This window comes from Tamandua tetradactyla, chromosome 6, assembly GCF_023851605.1.
Source record: "Tamandua tetradactyla isolate mTamTet1 chromosome 6, mTamTet1.pri, whole genome shotgun sequence".
NCBI classification, from domain to species: Eukaryota; Metazoa; Chordata; class Mammalia; order Pilosa; family Myrmecophagidae; genus Tamandua; species Tamandua tetradactyla.
In genome coordinates this window covers 164,480,117-164,505,924 of record NC_135332.1, presented here as the reverse complement: position 1 = coordinate 164,505,924, position 25,808 = coordinate 164,480,117, and the positions used below count along the sequence as shown (strand labels likewise).

At 38.8% G+C, this 25,808-nt stretch overlaps 1 pseudogene; it reads right to left on the bottom strand.

Annotated features, from left to right (window-relative positions):
• Positions 1-21,318: 21,318 nt before the first annotated feature.
• Positions 21,319-21,884, bottom strand: LOC143686874 (ras-related C3 botulinum toxin substrate 1 pseudogene; annotated as a pseudogene).
• Between the last annotated feature and the right edge of the window lie 3,924 nt (positions 21,885-25,808).

Here is a 25,808-nt window from a genome sequence, read left to right as displayed (position 1 = left end):
TCTGTTTTGTTTTAATGTGAATTTGAATATGTCAGGAGGAGCATGCGTTCCACAGCTAACCACACACCCCACCACTCACTCTTGCCTCTTTGCACGTTTCCATTATCCATCTCCCTTAAGTATTTGAGTTTGCCATCTCTTTAAAAATTGGGAAGTCTCCATGGACCCACCTGAAGTTTTGTAACCACTCTTCTCTTTACAGAAAGACCTGTCACTCTCCTCCTTTCATACATACAGCAATAAAAGAAACCCCAAATTCCCAAATTTGCCCTTCCCCCACTCCCTTCTTCCACCCAGGGTGCAGGATTGGATTCAGCAGAAGGGAGAAGTCTCTCTATTAACCTTTCCAATATTTCTCATCTCACTTGCTTCTTTTCACAGTTCCTAAATAATGTGACTCTTGGCTTGGATTTGTGCTAAGTAACCAACATGACAACAGGTTGGGCAAGTCTTCATGTTCTCTGACTCACTGGGAAACTGTAGGTGCAAAGCCAATCAATCCTGAGCTAGAGGCTGGGTGGGAGAAGCTCCCAGGTTGTAAGACTTTCCTGGCTTCCATGTGTTTTAATATAGAGCAAAGCTCTTGGCAACACCATCTTTAATACCTGTAGTAGGTATAGCAAAGGTGAGGTCAAGTTCCCTGAAATTGAACTGTTAGTATTCCCTGAGAATTTACACATTTCTTCTATCTTTATACGCCTATGTTCTAATCATGTATTTCTAGTTTGAGAATTCCAATTATTGCATTATGTTAATGATCGTTAATTTTTTTGCTCTTTTACCAGAAGGAGTAAAGTATCTAGACCACAATATCTGACAATGGCATGGACAAACAAGCACTGGTCTGAGATGTGGTATTGGCTTTGTCTCTTACCAGCTGTGGCACTTTGGGAAAGCAGAAATATGGGACACTACGACATTTCCTATGTGAAACCAGTAAAATAATCTCTGACTGGTTAAAATGAGGGCTTATTATTAATGGGATAGATCAGTGTTTTTTAATGGGATAATCCAGTATTTTTCAAATTTAGAATTGTCATACATAGACAAGTTATGAAATTAATTTACCGGATTGAGACTAGTATTTAAAAAAATGAAATAGAATAGTATAGGATGGGGCAGGGTGGAACTTAATTGACTTAAAGATAAAAAATCTCATAATGAATCCCACATAGTAAGGGTATTTGTGGTTGTCATTTGTGCTGTTTGCCAGATATTTTTGTTTTTTTCCCAGGTGGATGATAGAAATGCATTTTCCCATTCCCTTTAAGTTAGGTGTGGTCAGGTAATGCCACTAATAAACTGTAAGCAGAAGTGATGTACGTCACTCTGGGCTGGAAATTAAGGTTTCCAACATGGTCTTCTCCATGCTTTCTGTCCCTCTGCCACTGTTGTGGAGCCTGCAATAGGCTGTCAAAACGAGCCATAGTCAGCTGGCAGCCATTAACCCTAACCGAGGCAGCCACTAAGCCAGCTGGAAAGTCCCCAGTATAAAGGTCAGTACATCAGTAACAACACATCTGTGGCTAGCCCCAATTGTGGTTATCGTTTCTAACGTGCCTTATGATTGGTCCATGATGACTTCACCCACCGTTTCCGCATCCTGCTATGTATAAAACATGCAGCTATTTGTACCTCCTTTGTCCCAACTAGCAATGGCACCCGCAAAGCTTTGTGCCCTGCTTTGCAGCACAAAAAAATGATTCCTGCCTGACCTCTGGTGTTGTGTCCTATTCTGGAAGCCACTCAACTGAAGGCTGTGCCCTAGCGCCAGGGGTGCAACACTGACTGGTGATGCTCAGTGGTGGCTCCATCAGTGAGCGCTGGAATAAGGACAAATGCAGCAGCATCCTCAGCCACCTCCTGATAGCCATGACATGAGTGAGAGCAAAAATCTTTATTTTAAGCCCCTGAGATCTCAGGGGTGACTACTGTTGTAGCATAGCCTGGTCAATCTGACTGTCTCAGTGTGTTTCATGACTTTTTCCCAGGTATATGCATATCTAAAATGAATCTCTTACTTATGTGATAACCAAAGAAGTTTGATAGCCACTGAGGCAGACTGCAGTTTTATTTTACATCATTTATCAGTATAAAGATTAAAATTGGAGTACCTGAGCAATTATCTAGTTCACTGCTTCTGGTTTTGAGATGAGAATACCAAGGCCCAAAGAGGTCGAGTAATTTGGCTAAATTCTCACAGTAAACCCAGACTAGGACTCAAAGCCACATTTAGCTTTCAAGCCAATGTTTTGCCATAACCTCATGCTTTGGGGGAGGATTGTGTGAAAGTGCTTTGAAAACCATGTAAGCTCAAAAAATGCAAAGAATTGATGCTATCACAAGACGTGGTAGAGTGAAGAGGTTCTAGGCATTGTCAAATCTGCACCCAAATCCCAGCTTTTCCATTAATGGACTGTGTACCCTCAGACAAGTTACTTAATCTCTCACAACCTCTGTTTCCTTGATCGCAAAATGAGAAAAATCGTATCTCACATTTTTCTGATGACTAAACAAGGTAATAAATACAACGCTCTTAGCCCAATGCCTGGCCCATATAAGTACGAACAAATAAAACACCAAAGAATATGGTTTATAAAAAAAATAACCTTGGACTTGAAGAGAGCGTGGAGTTAGCGCATATCAGGGCTTCTTAAATACAGCACTCCTGATGTTTTGAGACTAGATAATTCTTTGTTGTGGGTGGCTGTCCTGGACACGGTAGAATGTACGGGAAAGATATTGACATATTCCTCTATGGTATAGTTCAGGGCTTCTCAGCCTCAGCAGTAGTGACATCTGGGGTGGGAGCCTTCTTTGTTGTGGACGGCTGTCCTGAGCATTGGTGGATGCTTAGCAGCAACCCGGGGATCCACCCACTAGATGCCAGTAGCACCACTCACCAACCACTAAAGTCTCTAGACGTTGCCAGATGTCCTCTGGGGCAAAAGCAGCCCCTGTTGAGAACCACTTTTGGTGTAAAATCTGGAGTTTTTCTATTTATCCCTCTTTAACAACAACAAAAATTTCTAAGTAGGGTTAACTCCTCTAAGCGAATGGTACCAGGACTTCCCTACTCATACCCTTTTTATTGAAGTTATCTGCCGAACAGCTACGTGACCTACTGGAATAAAAGCCCCATAAAGGTGTCATACCTAACTCACTTTCTGCTGTGTTTCCAGACTGCACATCACTGAGCACATAGTAGGTCACTTAAAAAAGAAATCAGTGCACCTGCCAGGGGTGAGACCCGGGTTCAATTCCCAGTCCATGCACTTCCCAAAAAACAAATAAACAAATAAACAAAAATTCAACAAATGGTGCTGCAATAATGCGATGCTCACATGGAAAAAGGAATGAAATGTGATCCTTTCCCCCACCATACAGTGTACCAAAAAAAAACCGCTGAATGAATAAGTTATGAGAATAAGTTTTTCTGTTACTCCCTATCTACTACCTAAATAGGTAAAAGATTCCTGCCAAACCAGCAAGTTGAATGAGGTTCCAGGAAAATATCTCCCCTCTTCACCTTCACCCATCCCTAAAATAAAAAGATTTCCCCCAAGAGAACATATTCTTGCAAAGCAGTAGGGACTTCCCCAGAACACAAATGCTCAGAGAGGGGCTCTGCAAAGGGAAAAACAGTGTCTTGGTTTTTAGAGTTGGCCAAGGAAACCCAAGAACTAGCATGAGGAGCCCCTCCCAGGTCAAACTGATGGGAAAATCAAGATCTGAGTAGCTTGAACTCTCCCCGGGGCAGGTAAGGACAGGCCTGATGTTGGAGCTGGGGAGTCAGGAAGACTGACTGGACAGGCAGGCAGCGGTTGCCAAGTCCTGACTCCAGGCCTCTCCTGCCATTCAGAGTTGAAGGCTGCACTACAGGAACAGCCCTGCCTGAATCATGATGCTTTTTTCTTTTCCAGGTCACTCTGTCCTTGTGATTTCTCACCTGTGGTGGTTGAGTGAGCCTGAAAAAAATGTGCACCCTCTCTTGTGGTCTACCAATATGCCATGTACTTTGTGATCTCGCCACTCTGCCTGGACACACAGGAGCAACAATAACTCTCCTGTTCTGTTCTAACCTCTGTTTGGATCCTACCCAGGAAACATAGCCTTCTCTAACTATGCTGGCAATCATGAATAACGTTTCTCATGTTCGCAGATTTTCATCAGTGGAGTGAATTCTTGTGATTCCTGCCAGCATTCACCAAGGATTTGCTGCATCTGTCAGCTAGACCCCATCTGTGTCCATCTTACTTGACCCCACCTCAATTTACTTTTTCCCACGTGAGTCTATGGTGTGCCATAGTGGAGGAATCTCATTTCAACTTCCCTGTTCTGGGCTTTGAAGCTCATGTGTATCATCCCTTTAATAGGAAGAGAGCATGTGGGATGTTTCTTGATTTGATGCGTTCATTTTGTGAAAATTCACCAAGGTGTACAATTATGATTAACTCACTTTTCTGTGTGTTTATTATTCCCTATCAGGGACTAGGCAGTCTGGGAGCAGGCCCTGGGATGGAGATTTGTGGGTGAATATTCTCAGAAACAATATCCATGAGAGTGGGAGGGCATGACTGAGCGGAGAGAGCCAGGGAAACTTGCAGTGCACTCAGCAAAGGCCTGGGCCATTCTCCAAGGAGCTCTGCAGTTAGCCTGGCTCTTCAGAGTCATTCCAGATTGGAGTGAGGACACCTGGACTTTACACTCCCAGGTTAACCACATGCTCTTTTTAGAAAGTGTGTCTTCAAGTCTTGTCCCACTTTCAGTTTGGTAATTCAGTCTTTTCTTTAAAGATGTGAGCTGCCTCCAGGAAGGGGACATGATGTTGGAAGAGGAGACTTTCTTTAGCAGAGGCCGGGTCCTGGAGAGAGGCTCAGGGGAGAGCTATTGGCCACAAGTACTGCCAGCAGCTGTGAGAAGAGTCTATTGGCCACAAGTACTGCCAGCAGCTGTGAGAAGAGTCTCCGTTCTCAGAGGGACCACAGCAACCGCTACCCGCATGAATCCAGAGTTAAAAGAGAAAGAGCCTGCCTTTGAGAGAAGAAACATTTGAAAGAGCAAATGAGCAACACAGGGCAGGCGATATGTACCATAACCATATACCAGCACTGAAAGAATTATATCGACTACCAGTAATTTGTTTTACTCTACTGAGCTCTGGGCCAAGGTGGGCTGTGACATATTTTATTAGCTACTTATCATGAATTGGAGGTTAATGCGTATTTGTTATTCACACACTGCCTAATTCCAAGAAGAATTTCTCCAGACTTACACAGATACTTAAAACCCAGCAAAAAAGAATCTAGCTAATTGTACAATGATATAACTTTCACAATGTGACCGTGTGATTGTGAAAACCTTGTGTCTGATGCTCCTTTTGTCTACCTTGTCGACAGACAAATAAAGCATATGGATTAAAAATAGACAAATGATAGGGGGAACAAATGTTAAAATAAATTCAGTAGATTAAAATGCTGGTGATCGGTGGAAGGGGAGGGGTATGATATGTACAAATTTTTTTCTTTTTTCTTTTTATTTCTTTTTCTGGATTGATGCAAATGTTCTAAGAAATGATCATGGTGATGAATATACAACTATGTGATGATATTGTGAGTTATTGCTTATATACCAAGAATGGAGTGATCATATGGTAAGAATGCTCGTGTTTGTATGTTGTTATGTTTAAAAAATTAAAAAAAGAGAGAAGAATCTAGCTCTTAACAGTCCATTGTGGAATTGCCCTTTTATAAGGCACTCCAAAGAAGGTTACAGCTTTGAGAATTTTCAGCTTTGCTGGCTGCTGCTGAAGGAGGGAGCTGGGAGTGGCCACAGGTGACCTTCCTGCTCGGCAACCAAGTGAGAATAACCCTAGCCCCTCCAACAGGGCTTGAGTGGAGCCGGTTGGTTATTGATTAGTTATGCCTGCAGTTTTCTGGAAGGCACAGAGGATTTTGAGGTTGAAGAGTAATCTCCAGCAAACACTGTTCTTGATAATGGCAAAGGGCCCATTGCGAAATCACATTCCACTGGGCCCTGTCCCCCTCCCTGCCGCTGGGCTGAGTCGTCTCTTTGGGTGGAAGCCCACAGTCTTTCAGCCTTCCATACACTAAGCCAGCCCCTTTTCTCCCAGGGAAGGGCTGGGCTGGGGATAGGCAGATGGCTGGTAGGTTTTAGCCACCAAGACATAACCTGTAAGGTAAAAACGATAGTACCAGGACAGCAGAAAATAGCATCTCTCTCTGTTCCAAGTTTCATCATAAATGTCTGGGCTTTCCAGTCATGGGGCTGAAATAGAAGCCAACGGAGGCAGAACTAGGAGCTTGGCCAAGCTGGGGTGGAAGGGAAGTCCTGCTTCTAGCAATTCTCTTTCTTAACCTTTTCTATGGAATTCTCACTTTCCTTTCTGTGCCCGACTTCCTCTCTTAAAATTCAAGGTTTGTAAGGCGTGCAACTAGGTGAATGAACCTTGAGGACAGTAAGTTCAGTGACACAAGCCAGAAATGAAAAGATAAATATTATAATGTGCAAACTCTGAGAATTGAATTCGAGAGCATAGGTTATCAGGTGAAGGTCTATTGTAAAGGTTCCTAGACTGTAAGCTTTTACAGCAGTCACATCTACCCCAGAGTTGTAACTGTTATTTCTAAATTCTGAGATGCTGAACTCTTTGTGTATAACCTGGTGTCATTCCGCGGAATTTTGGGTGTTTGTATGACACCTGAAACTCAGAGCTAGAGTTCGGCAGCTATGAAAGTCAGCATTACCCCATACAGCAACTGTTAAAAACACCAAAAAAGTGATCAGACTTCAGTTAGAGATACAAATGAGGGCTGATCTGGTTAGGACAAAAGTAAATTAGATGAAAGTGCATGTTTCAAACTTCAACTTCTGTGTGAGACCAAAGGAAAGGATGTTTATTTGGTGCAAAATTTATATTTTCTAAAGAACAATATCTAATTTAACTTGTATGGGCAGCTTATTTGAACACCACAATTACATGGAACCTTGAATAGGGAGTGAGAGCTTGTTGGTTTGTACAGGTTGGTGTGATGCTCCGATACATCCCAGAGTAATCTGGGCAGAAGATTTAAAGTATCTGCAAAGTCCCCTTGAGGAACTACCTGGGGAAGACCTGATATTCTCATCAACACTGGGGACTGCCAATTTGATGGGACAGTCCCTCGATCTTAGGGCATGCCCCATGAAGGTTTTTCCTGCAAAGAAAAGCTAAGCCTACTTATGATTATGCCTAAGAGTCATCCGCAGAGAAACTCTTTTATTGCTCAGATGGGGCCTCTCTCTCAAAGGCAGCTCCACAGGTGAACTCTCTGCCCTTCCCCCTATATGGGACATGACTCCCAGGGGTCTAAATCTCCCTGGAAACGTGGGACATGATTCCTGGGGATGAGCCTGGCCCTGGCATGACAGAAGTGAGAAAGCCTTCTGACCAAAAGGGGGAAGACAAATGAAACAAAATAAAGTGTCAGTGGCTGAGCGATATCAGATAGAGTTGAGATGTTTTTCTGGAGGTTATTCTTATGCAATAGATAGATATCCTTTCTCAGTTTTTGGAATATTGGGCTAGCTAGAGGGAAATACCTGAAACTGTTGAACCATAATCCAATAGCCTTTATTCTTGAAGATGATTGAATAACTATAAAGGTTGTGACCATGTGAGTATGAAAACCTTGTGACTGATACTCCCTTTATCCATTGTATGGATGGATGAGTAAGGAAAAAAAAAGACAAAATAAATAAATAATAAGAGGGGGTAGTGGTTAAGGGATGTTTTGGGTGTTCTTTTTTACTTTTATTTTTTTTCTTATTTTTATTGTTTTTTGGAGTAATGAAAATGTAACATTGAATGCACAGGTTTATGATGATACTGTGAACCACTGATTGTAAACTTTGTAGACTATATCTCAATAAAAAAAAATCATTGAGAAAAAAAGAAATTGAGGTGCCCAGAGTTTTACTATGACTCTGCCAATGGTTTTACAGGGCAAAGATAAATGAGAAAAGCATTACAGGATCCAGATCTTTCCTTCTTCCTACAGCAGCAGCACCACCATTCCTGCATTTGAGAGGTGCTAGAGGCTCTTGACTGGGTCTCTTATCTCTAACACAGTTACATACTAGACTATAAAGAGATAAAGCAGCTTTGGAACTCTTTGTTAAAGTGAACTGCAAATAGGCATCCAGGTTTGCAGGGTTCCTGGTTTGACTCCTTACCCGGGTAGCTTGACATTCTGACAGCTGTTTTATGTGATACTCAACAGTTCCTACTGTGCCAGCTGCCGTGCAGGCAGGAACTATAAAAAGCTCTTGTAATGGACATTTCTGGTTGTGTCTCCAGAACAGCCCTTCTCTCCTGGGAAATGCTACTTCAAGCTGTGGGGACTGTTCAAACCGTGGGGATTCATGGTATTCCTATGCTCTTGGCACAGGAATTGTACAGGGACTGAGGTTAACCAGAGGTAGGACTCCATCTCTTTGTCCACAGAGATCTGTCCAGAGGTAGTCATGTGACCCAGGCCAGGCTACTTGGAATTCTTGGGTAGTACATGCCACACTGGAGTAGGTGGAAAAGCATGCTTTCCTCTCTGATTGTTAAATTGTAAGAATTTGAAACTGGGGCTTCTGGCAGCCACATCTCCCAATATATAGGTCTATACAAATAAAGCCCATAGAGGAGAAGTAGAGCACAGCAACTGACAGATCCCCAGCAGCCCTTGGTCTCTGTTTTTATTCATCCTGATATTCTAACACTAGGGTGACCAGACAGCCCAGTTTGCCTAAGGCAGTCTGATTTCTACCTGTTGTCCCAGCTTAATCATTAACAGCTCCCTCTTTCATTCTCAGAGGTGTCCAGGTGGATGATAAATTACATAATCATTGTTCCTATTGCAATGTAGTTAAATAAAGTAATAAAATCTTTTTCTCCCCTTAAATTTATTGCCATAGATTAGATTATGTGCCCCACCAAAGACATGTTCTTAATCTGCACTCTTAAAGGTATGAGCTCATTTGTAAATAAGACCCTTTGAAGAGGTTCAGTCAGTTAAGGTGTGGACTCATTTCTAAGATCCTATTTAAGTGTGGCCAAACAAAATGAGGGTGAGCCCTAATCTGTATGACTGGAGGCCTTATTAAGAGAGGAGATTTGGATGCAGCCAGAGGAGCCAGAAGCCAGAAGTCAGCAGACACTGGAAGAGGAGACACAAGTGACAGACCACCTGATGGAGGCAGCAATGCGAGCTCAGGAACCCCAGGACCGTGGCGGGTCAGCACCAGAATGCTACAGATTTTGGCGAGAATGCGTGGCTTTGTCCACTCCTTGATTTTGGGCTTCTAGCCTCCAAAACTGCGAGACAATAAGTTCTTGTTGTTTAAGCCAAGCCATTTGGGATCCAAACAACTGTATAAATAGAGTTAATATAAAAAAGACAATTATAAGGGCATAAAGATATGTCTGCGTGAATGCTGTGATTTTACTTTAATTGAAATTGATTCTCAGAGACATCACCCAGTTACAAATATGTTTCATGGGTAAAGGAAGTTCTAGGCCATGTTGCTCATGACGCAAGTTTATGGGTCCCCCTCCTTTACTTCACTTTGCTTCCTAATGCATTTCTGCCCTGTTTAGCTTCTGATTTATGACTCCATCTCTTATTTCCAGTCCTGCATCAGCACCTGGACTTGTCTCCTGATATGTCTTACCGATATCAAGGTGCTGAATTGTGGCTTCATTTCCTGTGTGTATTCTATGACCCACCAACAGATAGAGCCTCTTCAACAGATACAGGGCTCTCCAGGGCCTCTTCCATGATCAAGTTCTACATCCACGTGCATGTGTCCACGCCCTCCCACCCCCCACCCCCCAACATAGCCTGCACCACAGCAGCAGAGCTCAGCATTTGAGGAGCACTGGAAGGGGCTGCTAGAAGCTGATAAGGAGAAATAACATATTTTGAGTTAAAATGGGGAAGGAAAGGGTAAGAGAGAGGCAAAGTCAGTTGGTGGCTAACAGGAGCAAAAGGCAAGAAGGATCAAAAGGAAGCAGCCTTGAACTCTGACTCACAGTCACCATAAAAAGGGAAGCTTTATTTGAACATGGTCTAGAGTCTAGACACGAACTGGAAAGAACAGTTTCCCTAAGAAAGGAGAATATTGAATGAGAAGCTGTATGAGCACGACTTTTATTTTTTGCGGAATTCCGCTTCGGGTGGCAGGGGTTAACAGTGGAGGAAGACTCTAGCAGACAAAAGAGAGGCAGTCTCTGTTCATACGATGGGCAGTCCCGGGTCTCTGTTCATGCGATGGGCAGTCCCGGGTCTCTGTTCATGCGATGGGCAGTCCCAGCCCTCAGGGAAACCTCTGATTGTCTGAGCCCAGGATACTGGCCAAACAAACCAATGCATGCTTTGTTTCTGGACTTACTCATTTTTGTACTAAGAGGTTACGTCATCCAAAGTCATCCTAAATGTAGTTGATGTGAACAGAGGTCACAGAGTAAGAAAAAAGAGGGCACCTCAGTGCATGGTTCAGCATGACTGAAGGGTGACGTGTGCATTGTGCCCCCCTTCACACAGCTGGGAGCTGAAATCAGGAAACCCTCTAAAAATATGAGCATTATGTTAAGCAACCATAAATATGCACAACCATTTAGTTTTTTGTGTTCTGGGCACTAAGTCTTGGGTTCTTTTTTTTCAATTTTAACATTTATTCCCCCCTATTATTTGCTTATTTTTAATCCATGTGCTTTACTCATTTGTCCACACCATAGATAAAAGGAGCATAAGACATAAGGTTTTCACAATCACAGTCACATTATGAAAGCTATATCATTATATAATCATCTTCAAGAGACATGGCTACTGGAACACAACTCTACAGTTTCAGGCACTTCCCTTTTGCCTAATATACTTTAAACTAAAAAGAGGATATCTATATAATGTGTAAGAATAACCTCCAGGATAACCTCTCGACTCTGAAATCTCTCAGCCACTGACTTTTCATTTTGTCTCATTTCTCTCTGCCTCCTTTCGGTTAAATAGGTCTTGTCAGTCCCTTGATACTGAATCCCAGCTCATCCTAGGATTTCTGTCCCACATTGCCAAGGAAGTTTACACCCTTGGGAGTCATGTCCCACATAGAGAGGGGGAGAGTGGTGAGTTTGCTTGCCATGTTGGGTGAGGGAAAGGTAGGCCACATCTTAGCAACAAAAGAAGTTCACTGGGGTTGACTCTTAGGCCTAATTTTTAAGTAGTTTTAGTCTATCCTTTGCGAGTTTGAGTTTCATATGAACAAACCCCAAGACTGAGGGCTCATCTTATTGATTTGGTTGTCCCCACTGCTTGCAAGAATATCCAGAATTCTCCAAATGGGGAAGTTGAATTTCCCCTTTTCTTGCCAATCCCCCAAGGGGACTTTGCAAATACTTTTTTATTCACTGTTCAAATCACTCTGAGATTTATTGGGGCATCACAGTAACCTGGACATACCTACAAAATCTCATGCTCTGTTCAAGGTTCCATATACTTATGGTGTTCAATTAAACTGTCCATATAAATTATAATAGGAAATGCCCTAGTCAAAATATAAATTTTGTACCAAATAAACATTTTTTGATGTAGTCTCACACATAAGTTAAAGTTTTAAAATATGAATTACCATCTATTTTCAACACCTTGCAATATTCTAAGTCTTGGGTTCTTAACAGCCACTTCTCTCATGAAAAATCTCTTCCATCCGTAACTTAGATAGGAAATTGAAGTAGCTTCAAGAGCTGAATGATGTGTTCACATTTCAAAGGGAAAACTCCAACACACTCTTCTTAACTTCTAATTCATGTTAGAAAAGCACAACAAAGTCAAGAATAAAAAATTTGTGAGAAATTAAAAGATAGCAGCAACTGTCATAGTCTGTATTAAAATTAAAGCTTCTTTTTCCTTCAAGTGTGTGTGTTTGTGGGGGGGGTGCTTGTGTGGGTAAGTGCATGTGTAAATGAGAAGTTAAGATTTAAAGGATGATTATAATTACTGAATCATTATATAGATATTCCTTTTTGCTTCTAATATATTGGAGTAGATGGAGAAAAATACCTGAAATCTCTGAACTATAATTCAGCTGCCCTGATACCTGAAATGATTGGAAAAGCCCTTATCTTGTGCCCTTGTGATTAAGAGCTGTTACTCCTTTATCTGGTCATTTTCTTAAAGTAACTTGTAGGACAAAGGCCCTAATGCTAATGAATAATTGAACTTGCCATTAACCTGTTCCAGCCCTTTACATTTGTAAATTGTATCGGCTAGACTCTCCCACTGAAATGGTAACTCTGCCTCCCCCTCTTTCGGCTTGCACTTTTGAGATAACTGTCTCCCTCTCTGCTTAGATTTGATTATCGGAAATTGTAATGACTTATCTCCCTTTGCTAGAATCCATAAAAACCTTGAACCCCCTAAACTTGGGGAGACAGACTTGTCCCTCTCAAAAGTATTTCTGTGTTTCTGTGTAACTAACTTTCTGTGCCTGCTGTTCAGTGTGTATTCTCATACCTCCAGATGGTAATAGCAAATTAACAAAAAATTCTTTAAGAGCTCTATTTGAACTGCTTGAAAAGAAATAGGTATCTTTATATAAATAAATATATATGTATATAAATTAGTCATTCTGAGATGAAAAAGAAAAACTCTCTGGGTGGCAAAATTCAAAACCTTAGTTTTGTAATTACTGTAAACAAATCAGGCCATTAGAAAGACACCACCCCTGGAATTTCTCTAAGGCAGCAGGTAGCTGCCAACAGGCTGCCTCTGGAAAAAACAAAGACCTAGTCCAATTGCCCCAGTCACAGCTTTTCAGTTATTATAATAATAATTGAAAATAGTAAAAGAAGGGCATAGGAACTCTCAAATCCCACCCCACCCTCACTTAAAACTTTAAAATCCAAGTTCAAAATGCTAGCGATCAATGAAAGGGAGGGGTAAGGGGTGGTATATATGAATTTTTTTCTGTTTTCTTTTTCTGAATTAATGCAAATGTTGAAGAAATGATCATGATAATGAATATGCAACTATGTGATGATATTGTGAGTTACTGATTATATATGTAGAACGGAATGATCATATGTTAAGAATGTTTGTGTTTGTTCTTGTTGTATTTTCAAAAATTAAAAAATTAATAAATAAATTAAAAATGAAAATGGAAAAGAAATCCAAGTTCAACCAGCCAGGCTGCATTCTTTGTCTTTCCCACCCCCTGCCCCCAGGGCTAAGGATCTACGGCAGTTGTGAGAGAAGATGGCGCAGGTGTGGTATAGAATTTTTTCCTGGGTCTGGAAATTAGAAGTGGTAAACAAAGAAGAAATGCTGCAGAATAAGACATGTTTGTTAAAATTATTTTTTTCAATAATACCTTTGCAATGGTAACCATAGTAATCAAACCATTATTAAAATATTAATAGCTCTGGGATAGGAGTAATTAGATAAAATCTAGTTGCCAAATTTAAGTAAGTAAAATGAAAGGCCATTGAGAGCTATGGAAAAGCATTCCTGGATTTAGGCTTAGGACAAACCAAAAAATTGCAGTATATTTTTGATGACTTGATAGTCAATGTACCTTTAAAATTGTTTGGAATTTTAGGATATTATGAAAACAAAGAGTTTTTTTTCAACCTCTGCTAAAAGAATCTTATAATAAAATTTTGAATTGAACAAATGCAATTTTATTCTGCTTGCATATGTTCTCCTTAAATTTATACAAGCTTACTATAAAATAAGCTAGTATTATAAGTACATTCTCAAAATTCCTCTTAAAATTAATCTAACTGGACAGGTTAGGTTACACGAACTTAGCAATGTACCTGGTAATGATAATACTTTAAAAATATACTAAAATAAGAATACTCTGAAATTTCAAATATATCCTATAAAAATCAGTTAAGTTTAGTAAGAAATATAAATGAAAATTTTTATAAACTTGACTACCCGGATTTCAAACAATCTGGCTTTTGGTTACTTTGCTATTTGTTACCTCTGTATGTACAAGAATTTGAGTTTGTATTGGTTTCGTTAATGTTAATCAGTAGATTTTTGTCATGAATGGAAAAGACATAATTCTTAGCTTATATTCTAGTTAGAATATATTTGAACCAGGGAATAGTGTAAGGCAGTAATCATAAAGGAATAAAAATTCTGAAACAATTTAAAAAGCAGACACATAAATAATAACCTATGAAGGCCTCACAGACACTTGTAAAACCTTTAAATAATAAAGTAGCCTTTCAATAAATTGAGTTCTGAGTTCATCTGTTTTTTATTGTGAAAAATAAAATATATACAAGAAAGCAATAAATTTTTAAGAACATTGTAACAAGCAGTTATAGAACAGATTTCTTTGTATGGGTTACAGTTCCATAATTTTAGGTTTTTCTTTCTGGCTGCTCCAAGACACTGGAGACTAAAAGAAATTTCAATATAGTGATTCAGTAGTCATACTCATTTGTTAAATCCTATCTTTTCTGTTATAACTCCACTTTCTCCTTTGATCTTTCTCCCAATCCTTATAGGTATTTGCTCATCCTAACTTTTTCATGTTGGAAAGGGCTGTCAATAACAGGGATAGTGGGATGAACTAGTTTATGTTCTGGAGACATAGCCCCTCTGGGTTTCAGGACTTATCTGGCCTAGGAACCCAACTGGAGGTTGTATGTTTCTGGAAAACAATCATAGTGCATGGAACCTTTCTAGAATCTCAGGTAAAGCCCTCTGTATCCTTTAGGGTTGTCAGGAATGGTGCTTGATTAAGGTTTGGCAAACCATGATAAGTAGCAATATTTAGTTGAAGCTTGTGTAAGAGTAGCCTCCAGAGTAGTCTCTTGACTCTATTTGAACTCTCAGTTAGAGATACCGTATGTGTTACACTTCTTTTCCCCCTTTTGATCAGGAAGGCATTGTCAATCCCACAGTGCGAGGGCCAGGCTCATCCCTGGGAGTCATAGCCCATGTTGCCAGGGAGACTTTCACCTCTGGATGTCATGTCTCATGTAGCAGGGAGGGTAATGATTTTACTTGCCAAGTTGGGTTTAGAGAGAGAGAAGCCACATCTGAGCAATAAAAGAGGCCCTCTGGAAGTAACTTTTAGGCATAACAATAAGTAGGCTTAGCTTCTCTGATTCATAAATAAGCTTCACAAGAGCAAGCCTCAAGATTAAGCCTCAAGATTATTGAATTGGGAGTCCCTAATATTTGAAATAGTTACAGGGCTTTCTCTGGTAGTTAAGTTTACTAGTGCCATATATTTTCTCCCATCCCTCAAGGGACTTTGCCAATACTTTTTTTGGTTGGGGGGGGGCGGTGGCGAGGTATGGGCTGGGAATTGAACCCAGGTCCTGCACTGGCAGGCAAGCATTCTACTATGGAAATACCTGTGCACCCATTGCCAGTACCTTTTATTATCTGCTCAACATACTCTGGAAGGTATCTTGGTATTACATTAAACTATACAGAATTACAAGCCCTCATTCCCATTCTGTGCTCTGTGTGTTTGGTTTGTTTAAATGATCTAAACACATTAGATTCTGTGCTAAAGAAAACAAACCTCTTCCTTTGGTCTCATAGAGTAGGTGAAGTTCTAAAATATATTGTCCTCCTTACCCCTGTGTTCTGATTTACCTTATTCCTGACCCAGTTGGCTTCATTCTTATCTCTAATTGAAGCCTGACCTCTTTTTCAATTTCTTTAACAGTTGTTAAATGTGGCAGTGCTGACCTTCAGAATTGCAAAGCTCCTACTCTGAGCCTTAGATGATGCACAGGTACCCAAAATTCCAGGGAAATACCAGGTTGTACATATATAGAATGGCCTCTCAAAATCTAGAAATAACAATTACAGCTCCAGACTAATGTGACCTCTATAACAGCTTACAATCTAGGCCCCAATAATCTTATAAATATTTTCTAAATGAGACCACACAATATTTACCCTTTCTTTTTCTGGCTTATTTGGCATCAAATAATGTCCCACAGGTTCATTCACAATGTTCCATGCCCCACAACTTCATTCCTTTCTATAGCAGCACAATATCCAATCATATGTATTGTTCTAGTTTGCAAACTGCTGAAATGCAATATGCCAGAACTGGAATGCCTTTTAAAAAGGGGAATTTAATAAGTTACAAGTTTGCAGTTTTAAGACTTTGAAAATATCCAGTGAAGCCATCTAGGGAAAGATACCTTAACTCAAGGGAGGTCGATATTGTTTGGGGTTTGTCTCTCACTGGAATAGCACATGGCAACATCTGCTAGCTTTCTGTCTAGGCATCTTCAATGGCTTCCCCAGGGCTCTGTCCATTCTGTTGTTAATGTGCTGTATTACACTGATTGATTTTCTTGTGTTGAACCACCCTTGTATTCCTGGTATAAACTCCATTTGGTTGTGATACATAATTCTTTTAATGTGTCATTGGTTTTGATTTGTTAGTATTTTCTTGAGAATTTTTGTACTATATCCATTAGGGAGATTGGCCTGTAGTTTTCCTTCCTTATAGAATCTTTACCTAGTTTTGGTATGAGAGTGATGTTAGCTTCATAAAATGAGGTGGTGTTCCTTTTTCCTCAAATTTTTAGAAGAATTTGAGCAGGATTGGTATTAATTCTTTTTGGAATGTTTGATAAAATTCCCCTGTGAAACCATCTGGCCCTGGGCTTTTCTTTGTAAAGAGATTTTTGATGACTGATTGAACCTCTACTTGTTACTGGTTTGTTAAGATCTTCTGTTTCTTTTCAAAGCAGTGTAGCTTGTTCATGTGTTTCTAGGAATTTGTACATTTCATCTAAGTTGTCTAGTTTGTTGGAAAATAGTTGTTCATAATATCATCTTATGATTTTTTTTATTTCTTCAGGGTCCATGGAAATGACCACCCTCTCATTTCTAATTTTATTTGTATCCTTTCTCTTTTTTTATTTGTCAGCCTAGCTAGGGGCCCTTTTTTTTTTTTTTTTTTTTTCTCAAAGAACCAAACTTTGGTTTTATTGATTCTATTATTCTCTTATTCTCCAATTCATTTAATTCTGCTTTAATCTTTGTTATTTCTCTTTTTCTGTTTGCCTTGAGATTAGTTTGCTGTTCTTTCTCTAGATCCTCTAGGTGAGCAGTTAAGTCCTCAATGCTTGCTGTTTCTTTGTTTTTAATAATAGGCATTCAGGGCAATAAATTTCCCTGTTAACACTGCATTTGCCACATTCTGTAAGTTCTGATATGTCATATTCTTATTTTCATTCATCTCCAGATACTGATTTCTCTAGCAATTTCTTCTTTGACCCACTGGTTGTTTAAGAGTGCATTGTTTAATTTCCATATATTTGTGAAAGTTCTGGTTCTTTGGTGGTTATTGATTTCCAGTTTCATTCCATTGTGATCAAGGAAAGTGCTTTGAATAATTCAATCTTTTTAAATTTATAAAGACTTGTTTTTGTGCCCCAAAATATGATTTATACTCGAGAACATTCCATGAGTACTAGAGAAGAATGTATACATGGGTGGTTTGGGGTGTAATGATGTATATATGTCTGTTAAGTCTAATTCATTTATCAAACTGTTTATGTTCTCTATTACCTTGTTGATCCTCTATCTGGCTGCTCTATCTGTAGAGGAGAGTGATATACTGAAGTTCTCCCACTATAATTGATTAAGCATTTGTAACTTCCTTCAGTTTTTCCAAAGTTTGCCTCGTGTACTTGCATGAAACATTTTTACCATTCTTTCATTTTCAATTTGTATCCTTGGATTTAAGATGAGTCTCTTGCAAGTAGCATATATCTGGATTATATTTCTTAATTCATTCTGCCAATCTATATCTGTTAATTCATGAATTTAGTCCATTCACATTCAAAGCTACCCCTCTCCTGTTTGTTTCTTTTTCAGCCAACAGAACTCCCTTTAGTATTTCTTGTAAGGCCCATCTTTTGCTGACAAATCCTTCCAGCATTTGTTTGTCTGTTAAAATTTTAAACTCTTCCTCATTTTTGAAGGACAATTTGGCAGGGTACAGAATTTTTGGCTGGAAGTCTTTCTCAGAATCTTAAATATTACCACTGCCACCTCCATAGTGCCAGCTGAGTAGTCCGAACTCAGTCTTATGTGATTTCCCTTATATTTAATAGATCACATTTCTCTTGCTGCATTCAGGATTTTCTGCTTCTCTTTAACATTTGACAGACTGATTAGTATGCATCTTGGAGTAGGCCTATTTGGATTTATTCTATTTGGGGTTCACTGGAATTGTTTTGATTTGCATATTTATGTCTTTTATAGGGGTTGGAAGTTTTCCTTTATTATCTCCTCAACTAATCTTCCTAGCCCTTTACTCTTCTCTTTTCCCTCTGGGACACCAATGATTCCTATATTTCTGCACTTTGTATCATCCATCATTTCCCTGAAATCCAATTCAAATTTTTCCATCTTTTTTGCCATTTGTTCTTTTGTGATTTCTTCAAAATCAATTGTCCTGTCCTCTTGTTTGCTTATTCTTTCTTCTACCTCTTCAAATCTGCTGTTGTGTGTTTCTAGCATATTTTTGATTTGATCCACAGTACCTTCATCTTTGTGATATCTGCTATTTTTCTATTGATTCTTTCAAATTCTTCTTTATGCTCTTCTAGTGTCTTCTTGATCTCCTTTGTGTCATTAGCCAATCTGGTGTGCCTATGCATGGGAGTGGGTGCAATGCATTCAAGAAGCATGGTTTGACTTGCTTCCTAGTCCCTGCCTCCCTGTCTGTGCACTCCTGAGGGTTCTGGGCCTTCATTGCAAATGGGTTTATTAGGCTCTTTGCACTATCTGGATGGTCTCCAGTTCTTTGGGTCTCAATTCCTCAGCTTTTTCATCTGGGAGCTCCTTATGTAGTTTAGAAGACCCTCTCAGGTCATTTACCCAGGAATTTTAGTTCAAGGCATTTTTCTGTCACTTGAAGCAGGGATGAACTTGGCCTATCCTATTCTGCCATCTTCTGAACTAGTTTTTTAAAAGCCATAACTTAATACAGTAAATTAATATATTTCTAGTACTATTTAGCACTTAATAATAATGTTGAAAATTTTTTAGTTTTTTCTGGATATAAATCCCTCGAATATTGAAAAGCTGATTATATTTCAAACTTGGAACTCTTCTGACCTTTAAGGTAGTGCTGGATTGGACTGAGAAATTTTAAGCATATTGTAGAATAATCAATTGTGTGTTGTGAGTATAAAGCATTTAATGCATGGCTGTGTTCCAAACCCAAGAATAAATTTCTTCCTTCTGCCATTATTTTGTAGTATCTCTGTCTCTTCTCCCCTTCCTGAATACTCTTATTGGAAGGAAGCATGCATGTTCAAAAAGCTTTGTGAATTTGTAATCAAATTTATTTCTGATTATGTGCAGTCTGGATAAATGAAAACTATAGGTAGAATGGATATCAAAGTTGTCGAAAGTTTGAGGAAGTGATTTTTTTGGTAGTAGTCATTGTTGACTACAAGCCCTGAATGGATATGGAAAGTATTAAAAATTTCAATAAAGTTAATTTTGTTTGTTGTATTCATTATTGACTATAAGTCCTGAGTGAATATGGAAAGTTGTAAAAAGATTTATAAAAGTGAGGTCAGTCTGTTATAGTCAATGCTGAACAAAATTTAATAAGCCTGTTTATCATATATTTCAAAAATGAAATCTGTTTGTCAAACTGGGTATTCATATAAAGCTAGAATTTAGTTTTCTCCATGTTAAGATAATGTGGATTGTTAGCATGCTCTTTTTTATATATATAATTCAATAATTTATTGTCATACATGCAAAATATACAGCTAGTTGCATTAGCAAAAGATCAGTATAAAAACATTCCACTGTTCTGCAGCTGTCAATTTAAAAACAAATTTGTTCTAGTGATTCAAAGTTCCAACATTGTGTTCTTGCTAGGGTTTAGGATGTCCACAACATTGTCAGCACTAGTGCTGAGCTTACAGAACCTCCCAGACCCCAAGGAACATTCTTAGGGAAAGCAACAGAGGAAGCACTTGTCCGTGAAGGTGAAGTAAAGGGCAGGGTCAGTATCAGTCAAGTTACAGTGTTGGTTAGCTGTCAAGACAGTGATGTTAAGAATGGTCAGAGTTTAAGAATATCTACAATATTTTAGAAACACTAAAGCTGCAGCACATGATTTTTGCACCTATTACAATGGAAAGCACATATTAGCTTTGAATGAAGTAACGTGACAACAGGGGAATGCACTTTTACCAATCTACAAAACAAAATTCTAATGCATTGTAAGAAAGATTTTATAATACAAAGAGACATATTGCTCGTTAAGAAAAAGTTTTATAAGAAAAACACTTAACTAAGATCGAGTTAGCAGCTGTGGGAATGAATGACCAGTTCAAAGAGAAATTAAATGCCCAGTTTTGGGGAGGGATGGAAGGTGCAGGAGAAAGGAAAAGCTTAAGAAAAACATTTACTGATAATACCTACTTTCTTTATCATCTACTACATTTGACAGAAATTGACTTTTTAAAAATTGTACCCATGACACTTTTACTCAGTTCATTTTCTCAGTATTCAATGTAGTGTGAATTAATCTCCACTTCCTATTTTGTCAAAATACTGTTTTCAACCTTTGATGACATCACATGCTGTGCACACTCCAGCCTAGCACACTCACCACTAAGACCAGAATACTTCATTAGAGGAAACACAGGAACTAGCAAAAGCTAATTAATTTTTTAAAAATCACTATGAAATAAAAAAAATTGATCCAAAGATCTGAGTTCTTCTACTCATTCCCTTATGACATACAGTACGATGTTATATGATAAACATGGATTGATAAATTATTGAATGCATTTCATGGTAACATTTCATTGAGGAGGCTGCTCTCTTAGGCTTTACATACCTGAAAACTAGTTAGAAAGTGTTTGCATTTCTTAACATCAGAAGCTTCAGTTTTCCTGAAGACAAAGGTTTCTAAAACAGTTTAGTGCTTAGTACTTGTAACAGAACACTGCAACTAAATTCAAAGGATATTTTGGGAACTCTTAATCTGAGCAAGAGTAGGGGCTTTTGAAAAATAAGGCTTTAAGAAGCCTTGTCATTTAGAGCTAAATTTTAATGTGAAAGTCTGAAATCTTACACTTTAAACAAACAAAACCTTGAAATTACTGATTGGTTCCAAATGGTCTTATGGAAAAACTAATCTGTAACAAAAGCTTGACATCAAGTGTGAAGGCTTTACCATTTCTGGGCAATGCATACAAAGGTTCCAGGGTAAGGAATGAGGGGGCTCTGACATTTACAGTAGCAGGCATTTTCTCTCCCTCTTCTTGACAGGGGATGAGCAGAGGACTGCTCTGATAGCTTCTTCAAACTCTGTCTTGAGCCCCCACTGTGTGAGAGCCGAGCACTCCAGGTCTTTTACAGCACTGATCTCCTTCGCCAAGGATAAACCTGGGGATAGGTGATGGGAGTCTGCTTCTTCTCCTTCAGTCTTTCAATTGTGTCTTTATCATGCCTAAAATCAAGTTTAGCTCCCACTAGGATGATGGGAGTGTTGGGACAATGGTGTCACACCACAGGATACCATTTTGCGTGAATATTTTCCAATGATGCAGGACTCACAAAGGAAAAGCAAATTAAGAATACATCTGTTTGCGGGGGGCATAATTGGTCATAATCTTCTTGCCTAGTTTTATCCCATAAGCCCAGATCCACCAGTTTTCCATCTACCATAGCATTGGCAGAATAGTTGTCAAAGACAGCTGGAATATAGTCTCCAGGAAAAGCATTGGTTGTGTAACTGATCAGTGGGCAAGTTTTACCTACAGCTCCGCCTCCCACCACCACACACCACACCTGCATCTGGGCCACTGGCTGGGCTGCAACAGCAGCGACTGGGCGTTGAAGTGAGCGGCAGGTGCAGGGCGGGGCATGCGGTCCTGGTGCTGCCTGACCTCAGTGCACTGACAGCCCAAGCTCAGTGGTAGCCACCACCCTAAACTGTTAGTCCGCTCTTATGCAAAGTTTTAAAAAGTTTTTCCTAACCATCCGAGTACTTTGTCTGGAAAACAAAGGTTTTACATCAAAACAATATCTTTATTAATGTTTATGTTAGCCTTATCCTTTATTTCAGAAGACATCTTCTCACTAGGGGAAAAGCTGTTAAAAAGAATTTGTTCTTTTGCCTTGTGAAAGTAAGGTGCTAAAATAGTTTAACATATTGTATAGAAGGTATTTAAGAAGGATTACATGGAGAGGCAGGAGGGAACTGCCTGAAAATGTAGAGCTGTGTTCCAGTAGCCGTGTTTCTTAAAGATGGTTGTATAATGATACGGTTTTCACAATGTGACTGTGTGATTGTGAAAACCTTGTGTCTGATGCCTCCTTTTATCTACCTTATCAACAGACAAGCAAAACATATGAATAAAAATAAATAATTGGGGGAACAAATGTTAAAATAAATTTAGATTGAAATGCTAGTGATCAATGAAAGGGAGGGGTAAGGGGTATGGGATGTGTGAATTTTTTTTCTGTTATTTTTTTATTTCTTTTTCTGAATCGATGCAAATGTTCTAAGAAATGAGCATGATGATGATATGCAACTATGTGACGATATTGTGAATTACTGATTATATATGTAGAACAGAATGATCAAAAGTTAAGAATGTTTGCGTTTGTTACTTTTTTTAAAAAATTTAAAACATTAGTAAAAAAAGAAGTATTACAGTGGTTAAAAGAATTTTCTATCCTGCTATTAGCTAAATTTGTATAGGTCAAGTGTTATTCATATATTTACAGATTGTATAAAAATTCCTAAAATCTTGACAACATTCTCACTGTCCATGTTACATCCCGATACTAATCTGTAAGATGTTAAACAATGGTATAATGTTGTTAATCATGGTTTTAGTTATTCTTAGAAGAAGGCTACAGATCTTAAGAGACAGTCAAATTTACTTGTCAATCACACTGTTTGCTTTGATATTTCTCTAAAAGTGTATGTGGTCAGCTATAAGTCAGAGCTTCATCTGCAACAAGGAGAGACTTTAAAAGACTTTAAAAGAGAGTCAGGACTAATATGTAAATTATATTTCATCTATTAACATAATTGGTAAATGTGTAAAGAAACAGGACAAAATCTCTGGTATGGTTTGTCAGTATAAAACAACTGCTAAATGTTTTTATTTCTGAAAGTAGCTGCATTTAAAATGTTTATAAGATGCTTAAGACTTAGATTGTAAGTTTTAACTGCTATTTCTAAATTCTGAAATGCTTTGCTCTTTGTATAACCTGGTAATTCTCTGGAACTTTAGTTATCTTTGTGACACCTGAGACTTAGAGTTAGCTCTGAAAGTCAGCATTACTCCATTCAACTGCTAAAAAAAAGACATCAGATACCCATTAAAAATGTGACAGAAATGTATTTGGTTAAAATTAAGGTAAATCAATATACAAGGAAAAAAATATTGTCTGTACATTAAAACTTTAACTTCTGTGTGAGACCAAAAGAAAAAAATGTTTATTCTGGATGAAATTAAAATTTTATGTAGCACACTAATTTAACCTGTCTGGTCGGTTTATTCAAACAATCTAATTCAGCTTTATTTGATATGGAACCTAGAGTAAGGAAGAAAACCTTAATAGTCTGTAAAAGTTAATGTTATGCCCTGATACATTTCAGAGTATTTTGGGCAAAAAATAAAATTTCTAGTCCCTTGAGGGACTAGAAAATGGAATCATTAAATTTCTCCACCTGGGCAATTCCTGATATTTTCTCATGCAATGAAGTCTCCCAATTTAGTAAGCCAAAGCCTCAATCTTGGGGCTTGCCCTTATGAAACTTATTTGTGTAATGGCAAAAAGAACTTCCTTATAATTAATGCCTAAGAGTCATCCTCATAGAACCTCTGCTGCTGCTCAAATGTGGTCTCTCTCTAAGTCAACTCTGACCTTCCCCCCTACATGGGACATGATTTCCAGTGATATAAGCCTGGCTCTGGCATTGTGGGACATGACTCTCAGGGATAAGCCTGGCCCTGGCATTGTGGGATTAGTTGACCAAAATTGGAGTAAAGAAATAGAGTTTTAATGGCTAAGAGATTTCAAATCAAGTTGAGAGGTCATTCTGGAAGTTACTTTTATGCAAATTTCAGCCAGATATTGCAAACTGTCACAGTATAGCAAGCCTCAATTAACAGTATCCCTGGAAACTTTGAAAGATATTCCAAGCTTCATAAAATTTTACTTATTAAATTTGTTTTTCAGAGACTTAAAACCTCTGGATTGTTCCAATTCCACATAAGCTCTGAAACCCAGAAATACTAGACTTTCCAGGGACAACATCCAGTTTCATCTGTCTGCTCTCTAATGATAGTGCTCCTTTTCAGCCATGAAGAAGTTAGAAGAGTCATCACCCAGATATCCCTCAAGATTGAGAGAAAATTATCAAGTGAGAGGTAAGAATTGTAACCAAGAAGTTAAGATTTAAGGAATGATTATAATCAATGAACCATAATATGTGTTCCTTTTTGCTTTTTGGTGTATTGGAGTAGACAGAGGGAAATACCTAAAATCTCTGAACTATAACTCAGCTGCCCTGATATCTGAAATGATTGTAAGAGCCGTTATCTTGCTCCTTGGTGATTCTAAAAGTTGTTACTCCCTTTATTTTGGTCATTTTCTTAAAGTAACTTGTAGGTCAAAAGCCCTAATGGTAATGAATAATTTGAACTTGCCATTAACTAGTTCCAACCCTTTACATTTGTAAATTGTATTGGCTAGACTCTGCCACTGAAATGGTAACTCTGCCTCCCCTTCTTTCAGTTTACATTTTTACTATTCAAATGATAACCCTGCTTCCCTTCCTTTTGTCTTTTTGAAATGATAACGGTCTCCCTTTCTGCTTAGACTTTATTTGAAATTGTAATGACTTCATTTTCCCTTGTTAGAATCCATAAAAATCTTGAACCCCCTAAATTAGAGAGTGTTTTTGGCCGATAGGCCATATGATCTCCTGCTACATGCTTAGTAATACTTTTTTCTCTCTTTGAAACCCTGTGTTTCAGGAATTGGTCATTTGAGTATAGACAAGAATCCACCACCTTTTTCCAGTAACACATGAGCATGTGTGAGAGATCCAGCTATACTACAGAGTCTTGGTCTTATCATGTGGTTGTTCTAAGTAGGAGGTCACAGAGAAGGTGATAATGAGGCCGGATAGAATAGGGCACTGAGGCTGTGGTCCTTGGCTTCCTATCCTATTCCAAAGGAGTTAATGTACAAGGATTTCCCCTAGAGCCCTGAAACCCCTCAAAATCATAAAGTTTGTAAAATCATGGACCCTAAATGGACTCTTAGTTAATAACAGAAAGCCGTGGGGTATAAAGATTGTTAAACTAAATGCCTAAAACAAATTTTAGTACATGACAGAGCTCCACAAGCACCAATAATTATCTCTTCCAAAAACAAAGAAGACACCTGGCATTCAAAGGACAAGATGGAAAATCACTGTTAACAAAACCTCCTTTTAAAACAAGCTAAATTCACACCACTTAGGGCATGCCTGTCTCTCGAGCACATCCATGTTAATTTCTCTAGCATGTACTAAACTTTTAATAAACTTCACTGCTTACTGCTATTGACTTTTCTCATCCTTGAATTCTTTCTCGCAGCAAGACTCTGAGCTTGGAGTGGAGCTCCTCTCTGGTGCCAGCACAGCTCCAGCTGCAGTAGATCAAAGTTTAGGATGATGTCCATGAAGCATTGTGAGAAACATTAGAAAACGGT